This window comes from Bufo bufo, chromosome 5 (assembly GCF_905171765.1).
Source record: "Bufo bufo chromosome 5, aBufBuf1.1, whole genome shotgun sequence".
Lineage (NCBI taxonomy): Eukaryota > Metazoa > Chordata > Amphibia > Anura > Bufonidae > Bufo > Bufo bufo.
The window spans coordinates 559,058,867-559,080,142 of NC_053393.1; the positions used below are offsets into that span (position 1 = coordinate 559,058,867).

A 21,276-nucleotide genomic window follows, 5' to 3' on the forward strand; every position below is an offset into this window, starting at 1 on the left:
CAAAAAAGCCAAGCCACGCTCATAAGAACCCATCCAGACTCCCCCGGCTCCCTAAAATCTAGGGGCATCTTCAACCTCTCACAATATAAACTCCAAAGGGACGAAATAGAAGTCCTTAGCAAGGGCCTCTCCTTCTGCCCTACCAACCAACCCGACCTCTTCGAGTTATTTGTGGACCTTAACAGTTTCATACGGAACCTAACTCTACAACGCCATTTTTCCACTAAACACCATTTTCCAACTCCACAACACCCCACCCAATTTCCAACCATACCCCAAGCGATACATTTAGATGGAAATCCAAAAATAACAACAAATTGTGCATGGGAAGACGAAGACCTCCAACTATTAATAGAGGATATCACCAACACCCCCATTCCCACATCACTCAAACCCAAATCTACCTTCTATCCTATAGAAAGCAGAGGATCGCACCTTGAAACCTTTTACAACCTAGTTCTTGATGACCTCAAAACCACCCTCCTACCTACCCACAACTTCTCTCACCAACCCCCACAATCTCTCCAATAACCAACAAAAAGCCATCATTGGACTAGCCAAAAACAAAGAAATCGTCATCAAATATGCAGACAAGGGAGGGGAGGTAGTAATAATGGATTCAGAATACTACAAAAAAGAGGCCTTAAACATTCTTTCAGATACTGAATACTACCAAAAACTACCAGCAGAACTAACAGATCTGTTTAAAATGAAATTAAATGACCTAATACAAACAGGTTTCACTCAAAAAATACTGAGTAAACAGGAAAAAATATTTATTTTACTAGAACACCCAACCACACTATATTTTTATTTTCTCCCAAAAATTCACAAAAGACTTCATGGGACGACCAATCATATCAGGCATTGATTCCATAACTTCAAATTGATCAGCCTACGTCGACAATCTACTACAAAAATATGTTGTGGGCCTACCTGCCTACCTCAGAGACTCAAGTCACCTAATCACACAAATTGAAGGCCTTCAATGGTCCAGTGACATGTTTTGGGTTACTCTTGACGTATCGGCTTTATATAGTAATATCATCCATGAGTTGGGTATAAATGCAGTCGATAAGTTCCTCTCTGCAGACCCCTTCATGCCCTCTGCACAAAAGAACTTCGTTTTAAACTCTAATTTTTATCCTTACTCACAATTATTTTAAATATAATAATGATTTTTATATTCAACAAAGGGGAACGGCGATGGGGACTAAGTTTGCCCCATCCTATGCCAACCTTTTTTGGGGGCTTTTGAAGAAAAAATAGGCCTTCTACACCATCCCAATATCTTATTTTATAAACGGTTCATCAACGACAATTTTTTATTTTTTTTGACAAAGATGTTTATTAGTATTGCGTCATGATCTTGAGAAACATTACAGTGTCATCCAGAATACAGTAAAGTTCACAGTTCCATAATCTTACATGTCATACATAGTAAATGACACATCGTTGTCAGGATACATCAACACAATACAATTTTTCATTTTATTCCCCTCCTACCCCCTCGTACAGTACAGACCAAAAGTTTGGACACACCTTCTCATTCAAAGAGTTTTCTTTATTTTCATGACTATGAAAATTGTAGATTCACACTAAAGGCATCAAAACTATGAATTAACACATGTGGAATTATATACATAACAAACAAGTGTGAAACAACTGAAAATATGTCATATTCTAGGTTCTTCAAAGTAGCCACCTTTTGCTTTGATTACTGCTTTGCACACTCTTGGCATTCTCTTGATGAGATTCAAGAGGTAGTCCCCTGAAATGGTTTTCACTTCACAGGTGTGCCCTGTCAGGTTTAATAAGTGGGATTTCTTGCCTTATAAATGGGGTTGGGACCATCAGTGGCGTTGAGGAGAAGTCAGGTGGATACACAGCTGATAGTCCTACTGAATAGACTGTTAGAATTTGTATTATGGCAAGAAAAAAGCAAGAAAAACGAGTGGCCATCATTACTTTAAGAAATGAAGGTCAGTCAGCCGAAAAATTGGGGAAAACTTTGAAAGTAAGGGCTATTTGACCATGAAGGAGAGTGATGGGGTGCTGCGCCAGATGACCTGGCCTCCACAGTCACCGGACCTGAACCCAATCGAGATGGTTTGGGGTGAGCTGGACCGCAGAGTGAAGGCAAAAGGGCCAACAAGTGCTAAGCATCTCTGGGAACTCCTTCAAGACTGTTGGAAGACCATTTCAGGGGACTACCTCTTGAAGCTCATCAAGAGAATGCCAAGAGTGTGCAAAGCAGTAATCAAAGCAAAAGGTGGCTACTTTGAAGAACCTAGAATATGAAATTTTTTCTGTTGTTTCACACTTGTTTGTTATGTATATAATTCCACATGTGTTAATTCATAGTTTTGATGCCTTCATAGTCATGAAAATAAAGAAAACTCTTTGAATGAGAAGGTGTGTCCAAACTTTTGGTCTGTACTGTATGTCTATATGCCTTTATATTTTATATTTCATTTTAATTAATTAGATGTTCTGATGTGTCTTAGATATACTTAGAAAGATATATGTGGGTGTATATACACTCACCTAAAAAATTATTATGAACACCATACTAATACGGTGTTGGACCCCCTTTTGCCTTCAGAACTGCCTTAATTCTACGTGGCATTGATTCAACAAGGTGCTGATAGCATTCTTTAGAAATGTTGGCCCATATTGATAGGATAGCATCTTGCAGTTGATGGAGATTTGAGGGATGCACATCCAGGGCACGAAGCTCCCGTTCCACCACATCCCAAAGATGCTCTATTGGGTTGAGATCTGGTGACTGTGGGGCCATTTTAGTACAGTGAACTCATTGTCATGTTCAAGAAACCAATTTGAAATGATTGGAGCTTTGTGACATGGTGCATTATCCTGCTGGAAGTAGCCATCAGAGGATGGATACATGTTCTCATTCTGTTTACCCCAAATTCGGACTCTACCATTTGAATGTCTCAACAGAAATAGAGACTCATCAGACCAGGCAACATTTTTCCAGTCTTCAACAGTCCAATTTTGGTGAGCTCGTGCAAATTGTAGCCTTTTTTTCCTATTTGTAGTGGAGATGAGTGGTACCCGGTGGGGTCTTCTGCTGTTGTAGCCCATCCGCCTCAAGGTTGTGCGTGTTGTGGCTTCACAAATGCTTTGCTGCAGACCTCGGTTGTAACGAGTGGTTATTTCAGTCAACGTGGCTCTTCTATCAGCTTGAATCAGTCGGCCCATTCTCCTCTGACCTCTAGCATCCACAAGGCATTTTTGCCCACAGGACGGCCGCATACTGGATGCTTTTCCCTTTTCACACCATTCTTTGTAAACCCTAGAAATGGTTGTGCGTGAAAATCCCAGTAACTGAGCAGATTGTGAAATACTCAGAACGGCCCGTCTGGCTCCAACAACCATGCCACGCTCAAAATGGCTTAAATCACCTTTCTTTCCCATCCTGACATTCAGTTTGGAGTTCAGGAGATTGTCTTGACCAGGAGCACCCCCCTAAATGCATTGAAGCAACTGCCATGTGATTGGTTGACTAGATGATTGCATTAATGAGAAATAGAACAGGTGTTCCTAATAATTCTTTAGGCGAGTGTATTTATTCATGTCATTATTTAATTTGATTACTTATTAATCTTATTAATCTTTCCATATATGTATTAACAATACTGCCCCCTAAGTCCGTCCAATTAGCTTCTAACTTATATTCTTCATCCCTCGTGGAGCATTTCAGCAGGATCTACCAACCAAACGGGGGGGAGGACCTCTCGCGCCCTCTGCGCTCCACCGTGGAACGCACAGTACCCGAACTTGCGGTCTTCGACCGGAAGCGAACTTGCGCTCCATCCTGGAACGCATCCAGGAAATGAGCACCAGGGCCCGGAACTGTAGGCATGCGTCCCACTCTGGAACGCATCGATAACAACTAAGGGCGCCAGCATTCATCCCCCCAAGAAAAGAATGCCCTAGGCTCCACTAACCCATCGCCCCAATGGGCTAAACCATGATTAGTGCATAATCCATATACATTTGGCAGTTATTTGGGACACATGGTCGGATGCGTGGCTCCGCCCACTTCCGGTCCCCGCCAAAAACCACATCTAATGGGATTGCACCAAGGGGTATATATATATATGTGTGTATTTTTGGTATGTAACTATACTCTACTTTGCTCTTGATAAAGGGGACTCTACCCCGAAACGCGTTGAGCTTTTAAGATTAAATAAAGAAAGGACTTCTCCACTTTTGAAACCCTGGTTACTATTCTTTGGGGACGTGGAAGCAAAGTCTGACCACCTGACAAGCGACCTCGGCGGGGGAGGAGAAGGTATAGGTGTTATGTGCTCATCCTATACCTCCCTCCCTAGTGAAGTAAGTTTCCAACTGAGACTCCTTCTCCAACTTTTAATTGGATTTTAATTTGTTATTATTATTTTTTTGTCTCCTGCATCCAACCTTAATTTGAACTGTATGACAGCAATGACAATTACCCCTACCAACCAGTGTGGAATCTACGACCACATTAATTAAGCTTGATCGCACCTTGGCGCCCCTCCGCTGACCTCACCCCTGGCTTTCAACAACAAGCTGTTGGGGTCATTAGCAATCCCGTTTTCTACACACTTGCAACCTTCGCAGTTTATTCCTTTACACTGCCCACTTTAGGGTGCAGCCTCGGAACACGTTCACCCTTCCCTTTTCTCACATCTCCCCCCCCCTTTTTTTCCTACCATCCACCTAATAGCTCCCTTGGCGCTCCTTAATCCATCTTGCTTATTTTGCTCTTAAAGGGGCGGTCACTGTGAAAGTCATGGTTAAAGGGGCGGTCACAATGAAAGTCACAGTTAAAGGGGCGGCCACTGTGAAAGTCACTGTTAAAGGGGCGGTCACTGTGAAAATCACTGTTAAAGGTGCAGTCACTGTGAAAGTCAATTTTAAAGGGGCAGGCATTGTGGAGGTCTCTTAAAGGGGTGGTCAATGCTAAATTGGCAGGCACTGTTAAAAGGGCGGTTACTGTGAAGGTCATTGTTAAAGTGGCGGGCACTGTGGAGGTCACTGTTATGGATGAAACTGTCGATATCTTTTTACGACACACGGCAACATAAAATTAAATAGATGAAATATACCCGTGCAAAGCTGGGTCCTTCTGCTAGTATATATATATATATATATATATATATATATATATATATGAGACTAGCAGAAGGACTCGGCTTCGCACGGGTATATTTCATTTTATGTTTCCATGTGTCGTAAAAAGATATCTACAGTTTTCCCATAACAGTGACCTCTACAGTACCTGCCCTTTTAACAATGACCTTCACAGTGACCTGCCCCTTTAACTGTGACTTTCACAGTGACCTGCCCCTTTAACAGTGACTTTCACAGTGACCTGCCCCTTTAACAGTGACTGCCCCTTTAACAGTGACTTTCACAGTGGACGCCCCTTTAACAGTGACTTTCACAGTGACCGCCCCCTTAACAGTGACTTTCACAGTGACCGCCCTTTTAACAGTGACTTACACAGTGGTTGCCCCTTTAACAGTGACTTTCACAGTGACGGCCCCTTTAACAGTGGCTTTCACAGTGACCGCCCCTTTAACAGTGACTTTTACAGTGAACGCCCCTTTAACAGTGACTTTTACAGTGAACGCCCCCTTAACAGTGACTTTTACAGTGACCGCCCCTTTAACAGTGACTTTTACAGTGAACACCCCTTTAACAGTGACTTTTACAGTGAACGCCCCTTTAACAGTGACTTTTACAGTGAACGCCCCTTTAACAGTGACTTTTACAGTGAACGCCCCTTTAACAGTGACTTTTACAGTGAACGCCCCTTTAACAGTGACTTTTACAGTGAACGCCCCTTTAACAGTGACTTTTACAGTGAACGCCCCTTTAACAGTGACTTTCACAGTGAACGCCCCCTTAACAGTGACTTTCACAGTGGTTGCCCCTTTAAGTGACTTACACAGTGGTTGCCCCTTTAACAGTGACCTGCCCCTTTAAGGCTACTTTCACACTAGCGTTCAGAACGGATTCGTCTGCATTATATTGTAGAAAAAATTCTATGTGTGAAAGTAGCTTCAGACAGATCCGTCCAGACTTTACATTGAAAGTCAATGGGGGACGGATCCGTTTGAAAATTGCACCATATTGTGTCATCTTCAATCGGATCCGTCCCCATTGACTTACATTGTAAGTCTGGACGGATCCGCTCGCCTCCGCACGGCCAGGCGGACACCCGAACGCTGCAAGCAGCGTTCAGGTGTCGACCTGATGACCGGAACAGAGGCTAAACGCTGCCAGACTGAGGCATTCTGAGCGGATCCGCATCCACTCAGAATGCACAAATCTGTCTGAACCTCCTTTTCTTCTCACTAATAGAGCTTTCATTTGGTGGTATTTCATTGCTGCTGACATTTTTAATTTTTTGTTATTAATCGAAATTTACTGATTTTTTTGCAAAAAAAATTCATTTTTCACTTTCAGTTGTAAAATTTTTCAAATAAAACTACATTTATATATAAATTTTTCTCAAAATTTATTGTTCTACATGTCTTTGATAAAAAAAATGCAATAAGTGTATATTTATTGGTTTGGGTAAAAGTTATAGCGTTTACAAACTATGGTACAAAAATGTGAATTTCCGCATTTTGAAGCAGTTCTGACTTTCTGAGCACCTGTCATGTTTCCTGAGGTTCTACAATGCCCAGACAGCACAAACACCCCACAAATGACCCCATTTTGGAAAGTAGAAACCCTAAGGTATTCGCTGATGGGCATAGTGAGTTCATAGAACTTTTTATTTTTTGTCACAAGTTAGCGGAAAATGATTTTATTTATTTTTTCTTAAAGTCTCATATTCCACTAACTTGTGACAAAAAATAAAAACTTCCATGAACTCACTATGCCCATCACGAAATACCTTGGGGTGTCTTCTTTCCAAAATGGGGTCACTTGTGGGGTAGTTATACTGCCCTGGCATTTTAGGGGACCTAAAGCGTGAGAAGAAGTCTGGAATCCAAATGCCTAAAAAATGCCCTGTGAAATCCTAAAGGTACTCTTTAGAATTTGGGCCCCTTTGTGCACCTAGGCTGCAAAAAAGTGTCACACATGTGGTATCGCCGTACTCAGAAGTTGTTGGGCAATGTGTTTTGGGGTGTCTTTTTACATATACCCATGCTGGATGAGAGAAATATCTCTCTAAAAGTCAACTTTTCCCATTTTTTTATACAAAGTTGTCTTTTACAGAGATATTTCTCTCACCCAGCATGGGTATATGTAAAAAGACACCCCAAAACACATTGCCCTACTTCTCCTGAGTACGGCGATACCACATGTGTGACACTTTTTTTTGCAGCCTAGGTGGGCAAAGGGGCCAAAATTCCTTTTAGGAGGGCATTTTTAGACATTTGGATTCCAGACTTCTCACGCTTTAGGGCCCCTAAAATGCCAGGGCAGTATAAATACCCCACATGTGACCCCATTTTTGAAAGAAAACACCCCAAGGTATTCCATGAGGGGCATGGCGAGTTCATAGAAGATTTTTTTTTTTGGCACAAGTTAGCGGAAATTGATTTTATTTATTTTTTTCTCACAAAGTCTCCCTTTCCGCTAACTTGGGACAAAAATTTCAATCTTTCATGGACTCAATATGCCCCTCAGCGAATACGTTGGGGCGTCTTCTTTCCAAAATGGGGTCATTTGTGGGGTGTTTGTACTGCCCTGGCATTTGAGGGTCTCCGCAATCATTACATGTATGGCCAGCATTAGGAGTTTCTGCTATTCTCCTTATATTGAGCATACGGGTAATGAGATTTTTTTTTTCCGTTCAGCCTCTGGGCTGAAAGAAAAATGAACGGCACAGATTTCTTCATTCGCATCGATCAATGTGGATGAAAAAATCTCTGCCAAAAAAAAAAAAGGAGGGGAAAGGCGTCTGCCAGGACATAGGAGCTCCGCCCAACATCCATACCCACTTAGCTCGTATGCCCTGGCAAACCAGATTTCTCCATTCACATCAATCGATGTGGATGAATAAATCATTGCCGGAATTTTTTATTTTTTTTATATATACAAAGTGTTTGCCAAAGTATATGAACACCGCAGCCTCCTCAGCTCATATGCCTCGGCAAACGTATCTTTTACTGCAGAGGAGAAATCTCGTCTTGCAGCGCCGCATACACCGACTTGTGTGTAATCTGACAGCAGCGCAATGCTTCTGTCAGAATGCACATCAGTGCTGCAGCTAGTCGATCGGTTGGTCCACCTGGAAGGTAAAAAAAACCAGGCCGCAACGCAATAAATTTATTAACATTAACTTTATATAACATTTGAACGGAACATTAACTTTTATGAACTTTATTTAACTTTTAGAACAGAACATTAACTTTTTTGCTTACCGGTGATTTTTTTTTTTTACCTTTATAGGACAAACCTCTCCTTCCCCATGGGACAATGTGCAAAGCGCAAATCGCAAATCGCCCAAAGATGTGGCGAAGTATATTATGCACTTTATCCCAGGTGAAAGGAGAGGTTTGCAGCAGCTGTGAGTGAAAGGGCCCTAGTAGCCCTGTGTGCCTGTCCTGTGAGATGCAATCCCTATGCTAGGTGTACCTGTGTGTGGTACTTCCGGAAACACTCCCCTAAGCATAGGGCAGGGTGGTCAGGGCAGTCAGGACAGAAATAGCGGGTGTCACGCCTTATTCCACTCCTGCTACAGACACGACATCTTTTTCGGGGTGACGGTTGGGTTGAGGTACCAGCAACGACATTGGGGAAATGTCGCTCGTGTAGACGGCTCACTACACTGGTGGTTGGGGCGACGGAACCTCCTGGATACAGGAGGTTCGCGATGATCTCTTCCTGAAATTTGAGGAAGGATCCTGTTCTCCCAGCCTTACTGTAGTGAACAAAACTATTATATGCAGCCAATTGAATTAAATATACAGACACCTTCTTATACCAGCGTCTGGTGCGGCGGGAAACTAAATAAGGAGCCAACATCTGGTCATTGAAGTCCCCCCCTCCCATGAGCAAATTATAGTCGAGGACAGAGAGGGGCTTTTCAATGACACTGGTTGTATGTTCAATTATAATTGTTGTGTCTGCGTGAATGGAGGAGAGCATGTAAACATCACGCTTGTCTCTCCATTTCACCGCGAGCAGTTCTTCGTTACACAAGGCAGCCCTCTCCCCCCCCTTGCAAGACGGGTGGTAACGAGCCGTTGGGGGAAGCCCCGGCGACTAGGTCGTGCGGTGCCACAGCAGCCAATCTGTTCTAGGAACAAATGCCTGAAAAGGGGCACACTTGTGTAAAAATTGTCCACATAAAGATGGTACCCCTTGCCAAATAAGGGTGACACCAAGTCCCAGACTGTCTTCCCACTGCTCCCCAGGTAGTCAAGGCAACCGACCGGCTCCAGGGTCTGATCTTTTCCCTCATAGACACGAAATTTGTGCATATAGCCTGTGGCCCTTTCACAGAGCTTATACAATTTGACCCCATACCGGGCGCGCTTGCTTGGGATGTATTGTTTGAAGCCAAGGCGCCCAGTAAAATGTATTAGGGACTCGTCTACGCAGATGTTTTGCTCAGGGGTATACAAATCTGCAAATTTGGTGTTAAGGTGGTCTATGAGGGGCCGAATTTTGTGGAGCCGATCAAAGGCTGGGTGGCCTCTGGGACGAGAGGCGCTGTTGTCGCTAAAGTGCAGGAAACGCAGGATGGTCTCAAATCGTGCCCTGGACATGGCAGTAGAGAACATGGGCATGTGATGAATTGGGTTTGTGGACCAATATGACAGCAATTCATGCTTTTTGGTTAGGCCCATGTTGAGGAGAAGGCCCAGAAATTTTTTTAATTCGGAGACTTGGACGGGTTTCCACCGGGAAGACTGGGCATAAAAGCTTCCCGGGTTGGCGGCTATAAATTGAGTGGCATACCGATTTGTTTCTGCCACGACTAAGTCCAAGAGCTCCGCAGTCAAGAACAGCTCAAAAAACCCCAGTGCCGAACCGATCTGAGCTGTCTCAACCCGAACTCCAGACTGGGCGGTGAAAGGGGGAACTACTGGTGCGGCTGAAGTTGGGGGCTGCCAATCAGGGTTTGCCGCACCTCAGGGACTCTAGGGACTCTACGGGCCTGTCTGTGCGGTGGCTGCGACGGGGGAACTAATGCACGTGCCACCGTACCAGCTTCAACTGCCCTTCTGGTGCTCGCCACTTCACCATGTTGTACGGCAGTGCTGGTACTAGGTCCAGGGAGGGCTGCGCTGCTGGTGTATGCCTCACCACGTAGGGGCCCTAAAGCGTGAGAAGAAGTCTGGAATATAAATGTCTAAAAAAATTTACGAATTTGGATTCCGTGAGGGGTATGGTGAGTTCATGTAAGATTTTTTTTTTTGTCACAAGTTAGTGGAATATGAGACTTTGTAAGAAAAAAAAATAAAAAATTAATATTTCCGCTAACTTGTGCCAAAAAAAAAAAAAATCTTCTATGAACTCGCCATGCCCCTCAAAAGTGATCTTTTTATAGCGCCGCAGCGATTTTACAGTGTTTTTGCAGTGATCATAAAAAAAAATAATTCTGTCACTGCAGTGGGGCGGACTGAACGCAAGTGTGCGCACAAGATCAGGCTTGATCGGGCGAACACTGAGTTTTTTGTAGAGCCTATAGAACATGTCCTATTCTTGTCCGCAATTGCGGACAAGAAAAGGCATTTTCTATATAGTTCTGGCAATGTGCGGATCAGCAAAAGACATACGGACGTCTGAATGGAGCCTTACAGGGGGGTGATCAATGACAGGGGGGTGATCAGGGAGTCTAATATGGGGTGATCAGGGGTTAATAAGTGACAGGGGGGGTGTAGTGTAGTGTAGTGGTGTTTGGTGCTACTTACAGAGCTGCCTGTGTCCTCTGGTGGTCGATCCAAGCAAAAGGGACCACCAGAGGACCAGGTAGCGGGTATATTAGACGCTGTTATCAAAACCTCATCTAATATACCCTTCAGGGGTTAAAAAAAAATCGCATCTACAGCCTGCCAGCGAATGATCGCCGCTGGCAGGCTGCAGATCTACTCGTTTACCTTCGATTCCTGTGTGCGCGCGTTTACAGGAAATCTCGCCTCTCGCAAGATGAAGCGCCGGCGCGTCCAGGAGGAATAACAGGGCCGCCGCCAGGACGCAATCCTGCGTAAGGCGGTCCTGGGGTGGTTAATAAAGACTGATATTTACCGGCTCAAGGATCCTCAAAATCTGAACAACAGAAGATTTGATGTTCTAGTTTGGTTAATAATAAAAAAAAAAAAAAAAAAAAAAAAAAAAAAGCTAAAATATTTCCAATATCTATCCTATATAATAACAGCCCTGTGTGCCTGCGCTGTGTCCGTGTGTGTGTCACCAGTTTTGCACTGGGCATGAGCGGCGGGGCAACCAATCAGGACACAGCGCTCCACACACGGCGCTGACACTCTGCTTCAAATAACTGTTTAACCCCTTCCATGCCACGGTCCTTAGGGACCACTGTCTGGAAGAGGCTAACCATCGGACCGATGCTTGAAGGGTTAATGCCCCCCGCACACAACAACCCGCGCCCTCCCACCTTTCAAGATGCAGAGCGCGCAGCACCCCCCAGCTTTCAAGATGGCAGAGCGGAAGCGGGGTAGAGTGTTAGCTGCTTGAAACGGCTACCATCGGTGCTGGCACTGATGTCGGACGTTTAACCCCTTCCATGCCGTGGTCCTTAGGGAGGGGCTAACCATTGGGCCGCTGCTCTGCTGTGGCAGCGGGCGATGCTTGAATGGTAAACTGAGGGAGGAGGCTCCCTCCCCCATCGGGCCGTTGCGCTGTGGCAGCGCCCTGATCATTACCATGGCAGCCGGACGCTTTCACAGGCATCCGGCTTGGAGTGGTATATCTGATCAAGCTAAAGGCTTAGTGTGAGTTCAATACACTGCAGTACACTATATAGTGTATTGTAAACCATCAGACCCACTGGATCTTTAAGAACCAAGTGGGTCTGGGTCCATATTTTTTTTTTTTTAAAGTGAAAAAAGTAAAAAAAATGTAATACCTTCCTATATCCACACTTAAAGTGTAACTGCTGTTTAGTTATTTTTTTTCCTAATGTGTAGGGACAGTGACAGGGAACATTTTTCCCTCCCAGAATTCCAGAGGAGCATGTATGGCCTAGAAGTCTCCTCTCACTGATTAAGGTGCTGTCTCCCTAAGGAGAGAAGTTCCCCCCCCCCGACCCGGACACAGGCCTCTCGCCCAGTTAAGCCAATCCTCTCTGCTCTGCACTGATGAGGGGCAATCACCCCGAAGCAGCCATCTGCAGACGAGGCGCTGGCTTATTCAATATCCAAGTCACGTCTCAAGACTTATTTTAAGAGCTGAACATTGACTGATAGGACGGCGGCCTTACATCTGGTGGCGTTAGAGGCGGAGCTTGTCCAGAGCTCATTTGCATCCATTCCCTCCCAGGGAACATTTTTGTAATGTACTTTATTTAGGGAAAATGTTTATTTTTAGTAGAAAACTGGGGCTGAAATGTCCCGTAGCAGCACTCTCTCACATGAGCGATGCTAAGGGCCGTCCGTCTTCTATCAGCATAGGAGCGGGAGCTGCGGGGCTCTGCCTGCCCTGCCCCCTCACAGCCTGGTGGGCACAGGAGTCTTATGTTTGAAAATTAAATCTACCTTCCCCCTTTTTATTAACTATAATGCACTTGTATACTCTGTGAGCTCACTGAGCAGCATGGCCAGCGCTGTCAGCAGACTCATGAAGCAGCCGCCGGGAGCGGTAAGCGCTCACTACAGGGAGTGTAGGCAGGGGGAGCTGCTGTACAGTATATAAGGACAGTTATGTCCCTATATACCATATACCTGCTTCTACAGGCAGGGCAGGTAGATTTAAATTTAACACATAAGACTCCTGTGCCCACCAGGCTGTGAGGGGGCAGGGCAGGCAGAGCCCCGCAGCTCCCGCACAACCCGCCTCTCCTATGCTAATAGAAGACGGACGGCCCTTAGCAACGCTCATGTGAGAGAGTGCTGCTAAGGGACATTTCAGCCCCAGTTTTCTACTAAAAATAAACGTTTTCCCTAAATAAAGTACATTACAAAAATGTTCCCCGTCACTGTCCCTACACATTAACAAAATAAAAATTTAACAGCAGTTACACTTTAATTGGTTAAAAATGTAAAAAATAAAAAACACTAAACATGTTTGGTATCGCCACGCCCGTAAGGACCTGATCTATAAAAGAATCATGTTACTTTTACCGCATGGTGAACACCATAAAAAAGAAAAGAAAAACTGTGATGGAATTGCAATTTTGCCTGCCGCATTTCCCAAAAAATTGTTTAAAAAGTGATTAAAAAAAGTCATATGTATCCAAAATTATCACAAATCAAACCGTGACCTCATCCCACAAAAAATGAGCCCCTACATAAGCCAATCATCCAAAAAATAAAAAACATATGGCTTTCAGAAAATGGAGACACAAAAACATAATTATTTTTTTTCAAACATGCTATTATTGAATAAAATAAAATAAAATAAAAATAATAGGTATCGTCATGTCGGTAACGACCTGCTCTATAAAAATATCAAGTGATCCAACCCATGTGGTGAACACCATAAAAAAATAAAAAGTGTGCCAAGAAAGCCATTTTCTATCACCTTACATCACAAAAAGTGTGATACCATGCAATCAAAAAGTAATATGTGCCCCATAATGGTACCAATCAAACCGCCATCTCATCCCGCAAAAAAAAAAAAAAAAAACCCCTACCTAAAAAGAGACCTTACCTAAGACAATCGCCCAAAAAAAATAAAAATATGGCTTTCAGAAAATGGAAACGCACAAACATGATTTAAAAAAATAAAATAAAGTTATTGTGTAATTCCAAAAAAAAAATAAAAATAGACTTATTAGGTATCGCTGCATTGTTACGACCTGTTCTTTAAAACTATCACAATATCTACTGTCAGGTGAACATTGTAAAAATAAAAAAAAACTGCCAGAACAGCCATTTTTTGGTTACCTTGCCTCATAAAAAGAGCAATATATATATATATATATATATATATATATATATATATATATATATATATATACACACACAATGCACAACTACCTCTAGCAAAAGATTTCTATTCTGCAAGAAAAACCCTAATAACACCCCCCCCCCCCCACCGCTTACACCAGCTGTCAAGGTATATCTTTTATACGCCAGGCTCCGTAAAGGGGGGCTCGTTCAGGGCCGGCCTTTGGGGTGTGCGGGCTGTGCGGCTGCACAGGGCGCCATAGCAACAGGGGCGCCGGGCGGCCAACAGCTCGCAATGTAATATGCGGCAGGGAGATGAGCGCTTCCATTGTGGAAGCGCTCATCTCCCGTCTGATCAGAGGCCGGCGCAGGCGCTGGACGGAGTGGGGGCCGGGGGAGGGACTGGGAGGAGGAGCTGGGGGCCGTCAATAGCGGTGGGGCGGTGCGGTCACTGTGCTATAGCCCCGCCCCACCACTCCCTCCGGTATACTAATATAAAATGTATTATTGAATTAAAAGTTATTAAACATGCCCCCCTCACTCCTAATAGTACCGTATATCCGAATTTCTTCTGTGTAGTGCCGGCAGGCAGGCCGGGCGGCCGGCGCATCCCTCAGTGATGTCACGTGCCTGCGCCGCCTGCTTTATGAATGAAGCAGGCGGCGCAGACAAGTGACGTCACTGAGGGACGCGCCGGCCGCCCGGCCTGCCTGCCGGCACTACACAGAAGAAATTCGGATATACGGTACTATTAGGAGTGAGGGGGGCATGTTTAATAACTTTAAACGGCGGCGGGCACACGGAATCTGTGGATGGCACAGTTAAGGGGTGGGGGTCTGTGGATGGCACTGTTATGGGCTGGGGGGGGCACTGTGGATGGCACTGTTATGGGGTGGGGGGTCTGTGGATGGCACATATATAACAGTGCCAGCCACAGATCCTCCTGTAACAGTGCCAGCCACAGATCCTCCTGTAACAGTGCCAGCCACAGATCCCCCCCATAAGTGTCCGTCATCCACAGATCCCCCCCTAAGTGTCCGTCATCCACAGATCCCCCCCTAAGTGTCCGTCATCCACAGATCCCCCCATAAGTGTCCGTCATCCACAGATCCCCCCATAAGTGTCCGTCATCCACAGATCCCCCCCCCCTGTAACAGTGTCCGTCATCCACAGATCCCCCCATAAGTGTCCGTCATCCACAGATCCCCCCCTAAGTGTCCGTCATCCACAGGTCCCCCCATAAGTGTCCGTCATCCACAGATCCCCCCCTAAGTGTCCGTCATCCACAGATCCCCCCATAAGTGTCCGTCATCCACAGATCCCCCCATAAGTGTCCGTCATCCACAGTTCCCCCCATAAGTGTCCGATCCACATTTCTTTCTTTTTTTATTCTCTTATACGTTAATAAGGATACAGTGTTATGCAGAGGTGTACTTATAACAGTTTTATAGACAAATGATACCATTTACAGTCGCGCAGGGGGGGGGGCGCAAAATGTTTTCTTCTTCCTAGGGGGGGCATGACAGAAAATAATTGAGAAGCACTGCACTAGGCGGACATAAAACGCCTGTCTTTTTTTTCTTGAGACTCTAAATTTAGTTTATGCAATTAATAAAAACAAAGGGGCAACCAATTATGCAAAATATATGTAAGAATTTATTTATAAATGAGTAAAAATCCAATATAAAACTGACATAAGATCAATGGATAGACAAATTGACGCAGTACCAACAAACCACCACTAGATGGTGGTGCAATCCACTATCACTTTCTCACCAGCACAGAATTATTAAAAGTTACATATGATAAGAAATAAATGCTATATCTTTATCAAACAGATCAATAATTAATACATCAAGAGAAGCTCAGGATTTTCTGTTTACCAACAGGTTATAACATGACAAAATACAGATTAATACAAGAACAATAAATGTTGTCCCTTGACTCTGTCTCAGCCTATGACAATCAAAAATATAAATGATATTAATATGATATTATATCCCACTCAGCAACCAGACTATGGAAATATAATTTCCCAGAGTTTTCCTCTACTCAGACAATGTCTAATCTCCCATTAGCAATATGCATCTAAGAGGACAACTAGCATTAGGGAGGTGATAAACACTCTACGTTCCCACAATATGGGAACTCTTGACTATACGCTGAGAGGAATATCTTAATATCACAAGCAAAAAATATAACATACGTTACCAAGTCAAGGATGGACAGAGTTTCGGATGGGACCAGTTCTCAGGAGTTCTCTAGTGGTCAAAATATAATTCAAGTTTCTTTTGATATCCTTTCTTATGATCTGATCTGATGGTTTTGATCCCTTGGTTTTGATCTGATGGTTTTGATCCCCTCCATGTTCCTCTCCAGCAATACTTATCCTCCCTGATCACTTACGTTACCACCTCCTGGATTATGATCCCCCAATCAACTGAGGAGGGTGTAACGTATGTTAATACTACTATGATGTAATCTTAACCCTTGATATGCTGGAGAAAACAAGTTATAAAATAATATAATATCGTTCATCTACCTCTAGATGGCACTGTTGTACCACATAACAATTTCAACATTAATTCTAAATATCTAATAATGACCTTATTAACCTCTTGAATATACATCAGTATTAAGGGTTTCTTCCTGACATTTTAATTACCCCTAATTTAGACATGTTGGAGTCACCATCTCCTACTGTCTTCTTAGGGACAATGGACAATGGTTCCTTTTACTTGACATCCGGGTTCATTAACTTGCCCACATGGCTACTAATAACATTCAGCTCTCCTTATGAAACCCAATTAGTAGGAATACAACTTCAATACTTTCTAAACCTTAAAAGTCTATATGGTCAGTGGGATACACACGGCATAAAATATATATTCTAAATGATATATATATTATATATACAGTACAGACCAAAAGTTTGGACACACCTTCTCATTCAAAGAGTTTTCTTTATTTTCATGACTATGAAGGCATCAAAACTATGAAGTAACACATGTGGAATTATATACATAACAAACAAGTGTGAAACAACTGAAAATATGTCATATTCTAGGTTCTTCAAAGTAGCCACCTTTTGCTTTGATTACTGCTTTGCACACTCTTGGCATTCTCTTGATGAGCTTCAAGAGGTAGTCCCCTGAAATGGTTTTCACTTCACAGGTGTGCCCTGTCAGGTTTAATAAGTGGGATTTCTTGCCTTATAAATGGGGTTGGGACCATCAGTGGCGTTGAGGAGAAGTCAGGTGGATACACAGCTGATAGTCCTACTGAATAGACTGTTAGAATTTGTATTATGGCAAGAAAAAAAGCAGCTAACAGTCTATTCAATATTGTATGACAAATATAAGTATATACATCTTTCATTTTTATCCTGCAAGAAAAGGAGGTTAATGCTATCATATATTTTTGATTGGCATAGGTTCTTTTCTTGAACAGGGCAAGTTCCTTGTTTTAGAGATTAGGTAAGAGATGTTTAGTTATAGCGGAAACACACATGAGGATGGGTTAGTATACACGTTTGTTCATACAATACCAATCCTAATTTCCGTCTTTAGCTGGAACTGTAAAATCTCTTCACCTCTCCTCCTCAGACTCCTTCTATCTCTCGAAGTCGTGAGCTAGGATGACAAACATGTAATTAATTAATGTGCACCCATTTTTCCACAAATTCATCCCCCTTAGGGATTTTTATCTTGTATACCACTGGTGACAATTTGTCAATAATGACATAAGGTCCTTTCCATGAAGGTAAAAATTTTCTCTCCTTCACTTGATCCCGAGCGAAGTTATAGAGATAAACCTGATCGGAAATTTTATACTCCTTCTGAGTAGTTTTCAAATCGTAGTATGTTTTAGCACTCACTGCGGCTTTCTCCATATTCTTCTTGGCAAATGCAAAAGCATGCTGAAGGTGCTTGCGTAAATTTTCCACATATTGATGCGATGTTGTAGCATTTATCAAATTATGATCTGTTGTCCTGTATAATAAATGCTGGGGTAACACCATCTTCCTTCCTGTGATCATCTCGAAGGGAGAAAGTTTGGTTGCTGCGCTTGGGGTGGCCCTGATGGCTATAAGAACCAAAGGCAACTTGACATCCCAGTCTTTACCGGATTCATTGACAAACTTTTTTAGAACGTTCACAATGGATTGGTTGTAGCGCTCCACTCCACCACTAGAGGCTGGCCGATAAGCTATATGCAGCTTCCTTTTTACCCCCAGTATTTCCCACATCTTTGTCATCACTTCACTAGTAAAATGACTTCCACGATCGGACTCGATGCGTTGGGGAAGATCAAACCTGGAGAATATGTGGTTAATGAGCAGAGATGCACATACGCTTGAACTGCATGTTTTGCACGGCAAACATTCTACCCATTTTGTGAACAAACAAGTTACGGTTAACATGTATCTGTTGCCTTTTGATGATGTGGTTACTGGTCCAATGAAATCAATTTGGATGTCTGACCATGGCATGGACATCCCCCTTTTCATCAGTGGTGCCCGATGAGTGGGTCCTTGTGGCTGGAATTGAGAGCATATTAGACATCCTTGACAATATGTTCGCACGTCTTGTAACATATGCGGCCAGTAAGCGTAGTCCCGTAGTAACTCGTATGTTAGTTTCTCACCTCGATGTCCAGCTGTTGGGGCATCATGGGCATGTTGTAACATCAAACCTCGATACGCTGCGGGTACTACCCATTGCGTGATACCGTTCTTTAAGGTCCTTATCAGCAATCCATCCTGTAATGAGAATTGGGACTTACCCTTCATCAAAATCCGTAACTCCTCCTTACCATCACAGTCTTCCGTATTTATGGGACAATTCTGTGGATCCTGAACGTGGTTATAAAAGATACCAATAACTGGATCCCCCTTTTGGCTCGCAATGAGATCCTCACTAGGGGAATCTTGGCTCCATTGCAACACATTAGCTTCAGTTCCCTTTTGGGCCTGACTCCTTGTCGTTGCATCCACTTGGATAGTTCCCATGAGGTCATCAATGTCAAAGACTTCTCTGTCAATGGCTGCTTGTTTTGCGAGGGAATCTGCTAGATCATTCCGTTCTTTATCCATACCTGGATACTTTGAATGACCCTTTACCTTTTTCCAGTAAATTGTAAGACCGTGGGTGGTAACCATCTAGTCAATCTTACAAAACATCTTACCATGCTTGTTGTTGCTTCTCATCATGTTGTATCTTTTCCATCCGGGGAAATATTCCACAAAGCTATTAAGAACATAATCAGAATCTGTGATTATGACAAACTCTTTAATATCATATTCGATAGCCATTTGTACAGCTTTGTACACAGCGGTAAGTTCTGCGATCTCTGGGAACATATTATTCCACACGATTCCGACACCTGCAACCAGCATACGCTCATTTCCTACATCTGTATGGAAAGAACAACCATCTACATACACACATGGTAATGATTTGCAGTACTCCTCTTCGTAAGATTTATATGGGGATGATGATTGTTCCTCCAGGAAATCATTCTCCTGTGACTCACCTTTATGTTCCGCATTAGTACAATCATGGAGTTCAGCTAATCCTTGAGCAACTGGGTTCTTATTATTTTGTTTATACCTGATCTCCAACGGCCATCCCATTAAGGACATCGTCCAGGCGGTTATCCTGCTATTTGACAGATTTCCATCCCTTATCCGATCACTCTGGCAGTCTCCACAATGATTCTTTCACCTTGGATAAAACTCCTGAAATATTGTAAAGCCCACTGTCACGGGGTTCCGAAGGTGCACTCGGTCCCCCATTTCCCGCAGACCTGTTGCTTAGCTTTGGGAATTAGGATCTGTGTTTGACCTCATTCCCAGGGCGGCTTTACTAGCTGGGTGGCTCCATGCTCCTAGTCTGCCTTGAGCGCCGAGCTGATCACTCGGTGCTCGACTGGTTGGTCTGTCGGTCATGTGACGCTGGCCACGTCACATGACCCTCACTCCCCACTATAAATACAGGCAGCCTGCTGGCCACAGGTTTCCTGTTAATTTCTAGGTTCCTGGCTATTTGTTGGACTACTGCTTACCTGATCCTGTTCCCTGACGATCCTTTGCCTGCTCCTCCTGTACTGCGCATCCATCCTGGTATTGTGACCTCGGCTCCCACCTGACAACTCTCTTAGGACTCCTCTTGTACTTCGCTACTCTCCTGGTATTTGACCCCGGCTTCTCCTGACCATTCTTTGCTTAATCCGTTGTACTGCGTAGCTCTCTTGGTTCTGACCCGGTCCGTTCATGTTCCGTATTTTGTCTTGTCTGTCTTCCCTGCACATATCCTAAGTTAGGGACTGTCGTCCAGTTGTCCCCTGTTATCAGGACTCGTGAGGCAAGTAGGCAGGACCAGGGGTGAGGGTGGAGCGCAGTGGTCACTATCCTTCCCCCTGTGTGTGTGTGGACGTGACCGTTACACCCACACAGTTGACAGTAAGGCTTTCTCACAGCTATTGAATTTTACCTCTACTGGTGACAATGACTTGCTGGCATAGGCAATGATTCTGTTCTGGTTGTCCTGTTTTTGGAAAAGGACTGCACTCATGCTTTTGTCAGTGAAACCTGTTTCCACGAAGAAAGGTTTTCCCCCTTCTGGATAGGCAAGGCATGGAGCCTGGATAAGTTTGGCCTTGAGTTCATTCACAGCTTGCTCATGATGCTCACTCCATTCCCATTTTATTCCTTTCTTTAGTAACTTCAAAAGAGGTTTTGTAATTTCGGCATAATTATCTATAAACTTACATGAATAGTTCATCATGCCCAAGAATGATCTCAATTCCTTGAGATTTGTAGGTGACTTGGTGTTGGTCACTGCTTCCACCTTCTTCTTCTGTGGGTTGATTCCATCAGCAGTGATTTATGACCCAAGAAATTTACCTTGGCACGACACCATTGAGCCTTCTGAAAAGAAAGTTTCACACCAGCTTTCCTGCCTTAGTTCTACAATGTTTTCCTCAAAAGTCGTGCTTTTGATTAGGATGTCATCCACATAGGATAAGGTACCTCGTTCAGTGGCATCAGGCATTGCCTTATGCATGAACACAGCAAATTCATGGCCCGCATTTATGTACCCGAAGGGTAGTCGGGTCCATGCATATTGTTGTTTTCCAAATGTGAAGGCCTGTTTATACTGATCCCTCTCGTCAATTTTAATAGTCCAATATCCTTGTGCACAGTCAAGGGCGGTGAAAATTT

General features: G+C 43.7%; 1 protein-coding gene across 8 annotated transcripts in view; it reads right to left on the minus strand.

Annotated features, from left to right (window-relative positions):
* LOC121000837 (gastrula zinc finger protein XlCGF26.1-like) overlaps window positions 1-21,276 on the minus strand; it is an 800,859-nt gene that overhangs the window by 625,249 nt on the left and 154,334 nt on the right. The window lies entirely within an intron of this gene.